Genomic DNA, 8,232 nt, shown 5'->3' with positions numbered 1-8,232 from the left:
TCCATCTGCGTGGAGGCATCGGCCACCGCTGGGGTAGATGGTGCAGACGCCCCAGCTGGAGCCACGGCCTTTACCCTCAGATGAGTGCCCACCATTCTGCCTTGAGGGTTGGGCACGATGAGTGCCCTTGACCTGTGCCCAGTTGCTGGGTTATGTGTACACTGAGTCCCCCACTCGGCCCGTGGAATGTCTCTCCTTCAAAGAGGCGCCCTCTCTGCATGCCCTCCCTCGCAAACTGTTGCGCAAACTGCCGCCCCACGCCCTGTTTGCCCATCCTGTTCGCAGCACTCCTGGTGGCTAGCGGTCCCTGGGGCTGCCTTTAGTGGGAATGGGGGGTGGCAGCCATTATTCCCGGCCCTGCCCACGCCTCGTCAGCCGCCCTCGTGAGAGCTGCCGGCTCCCGGCAGGTCTCTGCATTCCCCTGTGGGTTTCCTGGCTCAGGAACCCCCCCTGCACGCTGCGATCCACCGCTCTGCTGCGGGACGCGCCTGCACCGGAGCTGATGGCGTCTGCGAGTAACCAGATAAAGCGTGGTTTATGCAAAACAGTCCACCAATTTACATGGTCCACAAAAGGCCTTAACAAATTTGTAATAATGGTTGAATAAAGGTGACTATATTATGTAAGCCATCAAGAGGAGAGACAATCCCGATTCTTGTCATTGGAAAATGAAGTATTTTATTTAAGACATGTTGGCAGAGACCTCTAAAGACGTGTAATCAGTGTTCTAAATGTTTTTCGAAAGTTACAGTCAAAAGAAATTTAGGTGAGGTTTTCAGTTTCTGCCAACATTCTGAAATGTTTCATTTGGATTATACTGCCATTACCAGTCTTATAAGTTCTAGCATTAAACTTTAGTTTATGCAATAGCCCTGTGAAAAGAATAATTTTGATGAGATTTAAGATTTTCTTGTTTTTAAACGTGAACTGAAAAGTCCCTAAACAAATTATATTAGCAAAATTATCACCGCCACTAGACAGCTACATTCCTCGTGGTAATTTAAAATATCTTTTAAATTTAATTCCAGTTGTCACATAAATTGTTATGTGCATTCTGTAATCATGCATCTCTAATCAACTTTAGATCCCAAATTACATTAGTCTATGTAAAGTTTCAAGCATTTAATTGTACACAGCCATGAACCAAACCCTTTGCAGAGACATGGAAACATATTCCGTGCAATGTAATTGCTGAAATACAGGCTGTTCTTCCCTTATTCACACTACATGGAATAATAACTATCCTTTAAATTTTAATCAAAGAAACTGCGTAAAAAGAGTTTGGAAGCACTCCTCCGCCAAACGCTAACAAAACAGGAAACTAAAATTACTACAGAACATCAGGAGAAAGACTATGTATTTTAGTTAGAAAAAATATTATTTGAAATCTAATTACTTTTTATTTTAATGATAATACACAAGTATTATTAAAGAAAAAACAAACCTGTTAAAGCTAAAGAAAACAAAGTGGGCCACTTGACTTAGAAACAGATATGGGAAGCCAAACAGAAGTTAACATTACCTAACCAGCTGGAAATCCAAGGCAGAACAAGCATCAGTTCTTACAAAGAAATCTTTAGAATCTGGTGCTTGACCCCACTGAAGAGAGGCAGGCATCACAATATCACGTGTGTACTAAGCAAATCTCCACGCAGTTTGTCTGTTAGATAAAGCAGCGCATTTCAGCATCTTTGTGATGGCTCAGTTTCTGAGCATGGAGGAGGTCATTCATGTGTGTGTGACCATGGCTCTGTGACTATATCCATCTACTGACCAAACATCTGCAGATTTCAACACTAAGTACAGCAGATGCCGAGAAACAAATGTTCCCCTCTATCCACATCATCGCAGTATTTACTTTGGCTCTTTGTATCGGTGTATGACTGCTTGCACACTCAGTGAAAGAGTAGACTGCGCTAAAGTGTCATTTATTAAATTTGTCACAATTTTTTTCCCCTCTTTTCAGTTGACAATTAGCTTTGATATATAACCTGAATTTTAATACCAAATTAAAAGAGCACTACGTAAGTGACATACTCTGAAACACAGACTTTCTCTTTTAGGTAAAATTAAGCTAATCTGCTTTGACAGGACTCTTTGGAACCAGCTAGTGAGTCTCCCAAATATGAAGCAGTAACCCAAATGTCAATTACTTTTCCAACAGTAGACAAATTGCTGGCACACTAATGCAATTTAAGGACAATAATTAGATAACAGGACTACAGAGTGTACCAGGTGACAGAGTTTCTGAGATAATAGAATCTAGTGTCCTACTTCTTAAATATTAACATCATTCCATCTCAGTCAATTGGTTTATGGTAATTTTAAAAGGGCAAAGCAAATTCTTTTTATTGCTAATAATATTGTGCTTCTCCAGCATCAGCTTTGAAGATTAGCAATTTAAGGAGTCAAAACCTAATTATATTATTTCTATTTTATTTACTTTTCTCTTTTAATCTCTCCTCTTGGAAGTCTTCTTTTATTACAGAAATTTTAAAGGCACTTGATTAAAAAACTGAATCTCTTGAAATTTGAGTTTGCTGTGCTCAATATAAAGGTGCCAGTTTCATCACAACTCCAGTAATCTCCTTATTATACCCATTTAGAAATTCCCAACCCTTTCCTACAATCACAGGCTATTATAGTTACATTCTACTATAAGTGGTTTGGTTAACTGTATGTTAGGTAATATAAGATGCCGTGTAACATGTCCAAGATTTTTCAAAATAGATGCAGTCAAGTGGCTCCCAATAATTATTCCAGGCAGACGACATCTCCTTGCTTTAGTCACAAGTACCCAGATCACTAAATTTCTCTTTACATCAGGAATCTATATTAGAATATTCTTTTCCCTTTTTTTTCTCCCCATTAGTCAGCTGTGGGACATTGGATGGACAGTGAATAATTTTCAACAAAGTCTCTGTAACTCTGGGCACCAGACTTCCTTTCATCCATAAAACTCATCTCCGCTGACATACTGAAATATCTCTACCCCGATCAGAAAGACCAACCCTAGGACAAAAGAGTAATTAATCCTGAATGATGTTTAGCTTCTCAACTGAGACCCCAACAAGAATGAAAATTTTTATTCTTTAAGTGAATAAAGACAGAAATTTAATTATAATACAGACCATGAGAAATTGTTTCAAAATACACTTTTTCCCCATCTTAAACAAAAGAAAAGCTTTAAGTGCTTTATTAAGAACCAGCCAAATCAACTGACTTCCAGAAATTTTTGTCAGTCTCCCAAAGCCATGCCTGCATTCTTCAATTAAAAAAAAAAAAAAAGCCTTGTGAAATACATAGTTTCCAATATTCTGAAGTGTTTGATAACAGACATCTGAAAAGGTTGCAATGAATTGTACAGTTTTGGTCCTTGAATCTACAGCATTTCTATTTGGGAACTATTCAGCTTGAATATCATGACATACTGGTTTTCCCCACCCGCTGTGGGGTGGGGAAAGAAGAAGAAAAAAAATATAGCAGAACTTCGAGATGATTCTTTACTAGCGCTGTGGGTTCAGTCAGCATACAAGACTGAGGAGTACTGTCCGTGCAGCATTGCTGTACTTAGAAAAATAGTTTTATATGACTAAAAGTGAGAAAAGTCTATTTTTACCTTCTCTAGACTTTTCTCACTTTTAGTCATATAAAAATATTTTTCTTTCTCTAGTGTGTCATTGCCTACACTATAGCAGATGACAATGATAATTAACTATCCTCACTGTAATTTGTTACCCTACTGATAACAATAGTAGTATACAAGGTATTGCCCGTACTTTTTCAGTTAATCCAAAACTCTGCTATCCAAATGCTGATAAAAAATAAATTACTGCCTGATATGGCTATATAATCTCTACTCACGATTCTCCTATTTTTCCATGTGGATTTTGCCTATATTAAGGAAACAGATCTGTGGATATCTGAACATATTATCCTGACATAACCTTAGTATTTCTTCCCTACAGAAAAATTCTTGTTCATTTTGATTGGCAATGGATACGGATTTGCAAAACTAGCAACATAAATGCATGTACCATTCTGCTGATTTGGGTATCAGAGTGGTCATCTCTGACAAAGGGGCAATAACACATGCAAGATCCTCAGCTAGAACAACCAAAACCCTTAAAAAACCCCTGTGTATTATCTTAGGGCCCTGTGATAGAGCCATGACTTCATCTGCCAGGGTCAACCTGAAATAAAGTCTCTTTGGAAATAATAAACCCCTTCATAAATAACAGCTTAAAAGATACTGCTAAAACACATACAAAGTAGTGCTCCATGTAACAGGCAGGAAAAATCTGGACTTACTTTTTATTACTTTAATTACAATTAGAACTCACATTTGACTTAAAAAGAGATTAAAACTGTCACATCTTCAATACAGGTGGCAAATAAGAAGAAATCTTGGAGGTGAAATCTCAGCTCGGTTTCTCTGGAATTCATGCCTCTCCTTAGCTGTATCTATTTTCTGTTCATCAGTACAATTCTTTGCTCACAAAACGTTTCGAGGAAAATGTATATTAAAGTAAGCAAGCAGACCAGGGCAACACATCAATATACTACACCTCTGCTAGCAACAAAAGCTTTGCCACACGTACTGCATAGGCTGTAACTGTGGAATAACACGCAGATGCAATCTTCAAATTCCCTCCAAAAACAAACCACAATAGACACCTGAAAAATAACAGAGGTTTGCATGTCTAGAACTATGGTGAACTCTACCACCTATCAGCAAGTTTTGACAAACACACCATTAAAAATTTTCAGAACTGTGTAAGCTGTTACAATTCTCCCTATTTCCTGTGTCTATTTTGCCATTGGCAGAACAGAGCGAGCATTAACAAAAGCTTCTAAATTAGACCAATGATCAATAACCATGCAAGACGGACAAAAAAGGTGAATGTAACCTGACTGAAGACAACCACTGGAATTAGCTCACAATCCTCCCTCCCAAACTATTGATCTTCTCAAGAGATAATGATCCTCTCAATACATAGCCCCTTCCTTCATTTTCTCCTTTAAATTCCTACTTTTATCTTCTCTGTGCAATGCTGTATACAAAATACGTGTTATTCTGGAAAGCTGAGTCCACCAGCTGTTATAATGACTGATAATGTTTCTTTAAAAGACTGTCTGCTCTTCATTCCCAAACACATATTCTGCAACTCAACTCCCATTTGGATTCCCCCCACACACACCCCCCGTTATCAAGTTATATCCCATCACTGCACAAAGAATGACTAGCAAACCAGCTCAGAGTTAGAACTGGCACATCTGAACCACTCAAGTGCCAGGCAAAAGCAGCCGTCTTTCTCCCAGGATCTCAGCTGGGGTCTGGGCAAAGCTCTGCCCACACCGCTCTGGGTAGAAATGCCTGCTCAGGGGTAGCTCAGGTACTCCCTATGGCACCGCATTATACCACAGAATTTAATAAATAACTTTTTCTTTCATGAAATACTTGTGTTTTCTGTCTCTAAAATGGAGACTGTAACATTTTCTTCATTCTATATTTATAAAAAGCATAAACAACTGTAGTCTTATTTTTAGAGGCCTCTGTAGTCCTACATACTGTAAATACTCGTAAGACCTCCCTGGCTATTCAGTTCTGAAATTATAACTTTTCTTTGGAAATAATAAAATAATAAATGCCTTCATACATAAGAGTTAAGTCAAGGATTTAATTTGTGTTTACATTTGTGAACATATTCCTTCATTTTTGTCTTTCCCTTAAAAGAATTAAAACTATATTGCCAAAACATATTAAAGACAGTATACCATATAACTAACAGAACAAATAAATGAGTTAGAACACTACTTGTTATTTGATAATAAATGCCTTCATACATAAGAGTTAAGTCAAGGATTTAATTTGTGTTTACATTTGTGAACATATTCCTTCATTTTTGTCTTTCCCTTAAAAGAATTAAAACTATATTGCCAAAACATATTAAAGACAGTATACCATATAACTAACAGAACAAATAAATGAGTTAGAACACTACTTGTTATTTGGTTTTATTTTAGAATAAAGCCGAATATGATGTATCCCACTGGATGTTTTCAGTTTCTCTGACATATTGCAATTGGGATTTACATCTTCTGTGCTGAGGGAAGCAGGTTAAATTGTTTCTACAATGACATTTGTTAGTTCTGCATGATATGTCTTTCAGTGAACACAGTGTTTTCCTTACTCATTTCTTCGTTCTCCATTATTGTTTCTCTTGTACTTCACAGAATCACAGAATGGTTGAGGTTGGAAGGGGCCTCTGGAGATCATAGTCCACACCCCCTGCTCAGGGCAGGGTCAGCTAGAGCAGTGCTTAACAAACCATGCAAGCTTCAAAGATAAAAATCTCAAAAAAAAATTGGAGTATAAAAGAAATCAAGTGAGAGAACACCACAGCTTCAGGTGCCTGGATATTCACGGGAAAGATACTGAGGATTTTGTAACCGATTCAGTTTGTGGGTGCAAGACTAAAATGTCTCCCTTCCCTCTCTACAGCACTTGATTGCACAGAAATGCTGTTGCCTGCAGCTGACAGGAAACCCTGCAGCAACGTGAGGTGTTATTTAAAAACTAGTTGTCAGTGTCTCTTCTAGACAGGAAAAAGAAAAAAACAAAAAAAGAAAGGGGGTGGGGGGGAGGTAGACGGAAAAGCAAAAATCAATTTAGTTCAGTAACTGACCAGAGAAAATAGCAGCAGGACTAATAGGGAAACTAGAAATATTTAATGAATATTAATGAATAATAATATCTAATGAATTCCATAATGTTGTTTTGAGAAACCACGTAGGCATATGCCACTAGAAAAATGCATCACAAGGAAAGATGGCAAAAGCAGTAGTTTCTCCAGTGTAGCAGCAAACAACTTACTTGGCTTTCAGGAACGCAGAATGACTGAAGAAAGGAACTGAAAATCTATGACAGAGAAAAGGAGGGAGAGACAAGAATGGATGGTTGTAAAAGGAGATGACAAAATGAAGAGTACAAAGGAGAACAAGATGACACAGTGGGAAGACAAGACAGGGATCAAAGTTTACACATGAATCTGAGTCCAGAATTTATCGAATTATTGTCACAAGATGAAAAAGGGGATGGCACACACACAAATAAGGAGAAAAGCCAGTGACTTCAAACATAAAAGAAGGTAACAGCTGCTCTCCTGTTTCACTAAGTTGGATCATTTACCACATCCATATTTCAAACAGTAATTAATTAAGTTCTGCTGGAGCCAACAACAGCAGGGACTCTTTATTAATGAATGCATAGATCAGATAAACAACCGTACTGAAGATTAATTTTACTAGTAAACTTTAGCACTACCATTTCCTAGAAGAATAAAGATGCCTAAAACAGTGTCTCAGAAGATTTCAAAGGTATGAAAAGTAAGAACACAGACACTATTTCCATCAATCATCAAAAGTGTTTATATGTGATCATGACTGAATGATTCAAAAGAACTATCAAGTTTTGCTACACTTCATGGATACATGGATAACAGTTTAGCATTTGGGAAAAAAAAAAGCCACAAAAAACCCAAACCACCCAACAACCTCCCCCCAACCCAACCCAAAAAAGATTTCTTTTTCTGTACTAAGCTGTAGTAAATTGGAACCCCGAGTGCTTTTCTGAGAATAATCAGAACTTGCTGGCTGCTGTTCAATATGCAAACTCTGATTATCTGGCTTGTACCAAAATGTTTGACTTTTGTCATATTTTACTGTAAGTAATGATGGACTCTGGAATACTGTGTGTACATGTTTTCCTCATCCATTCCAAAGCTCCAAATAAATACAAGAAACGTGTACACGTAGACCTACCTCTCAGGAGATGGGATAAGCAACCTTTCATCAAAAGTGTCTTCTCAGCTTGAAACGACCCAGCTAGAGTCTTTGCAATGTGTCAGCGTTCAGTATACGTGGGCACTACTCACTTCTTTGGGCAATAGTTACTCCCTTTTTTTGGAATAAGGATCTACTTTCTTGATCAGAAAACTAAATTTAGCTGTAGGCTGCTTGTTCATTCCTTTATTAAGCATTCTTCAACATATTCAGTATCTTAAAATTTATTCATCATAAGGCAGGAGTTTGGATACTTTGCTGTTTTTGTAGTTTCTCTCCAAGTTTTTCTGATCCTAAATGCAAGCATTTAAGTCACCCATAAAGATCAAAGAAAAGGTGATATTTTTCAACTTTCTTTTTCCAAAGTGTAAAAAAAAAAAAAAAAGG

This window comes from Aptenodytes forsteri, unplaced genomic scaffold, assembly GCF_000699145.1.
Source record: "Aptenodytes forsteri isolate BGI_AS27 unplaced genomic scaffold, ASM69914v1 Scaffold26, whole genome shotgun sequence".
Taxonomy (NCBI): domain Eukaryota; kingdom Metazoa; phylum Chordata; class Aves; order Sphenisciformes; family Spheniscidae; genus Aptenodytes; species Aptenodytes forsteri.
The sequence above is the reverse complement of the archived record's forward strand: the minus strand, read 5'-3'. Positions refer to the sequence as shown.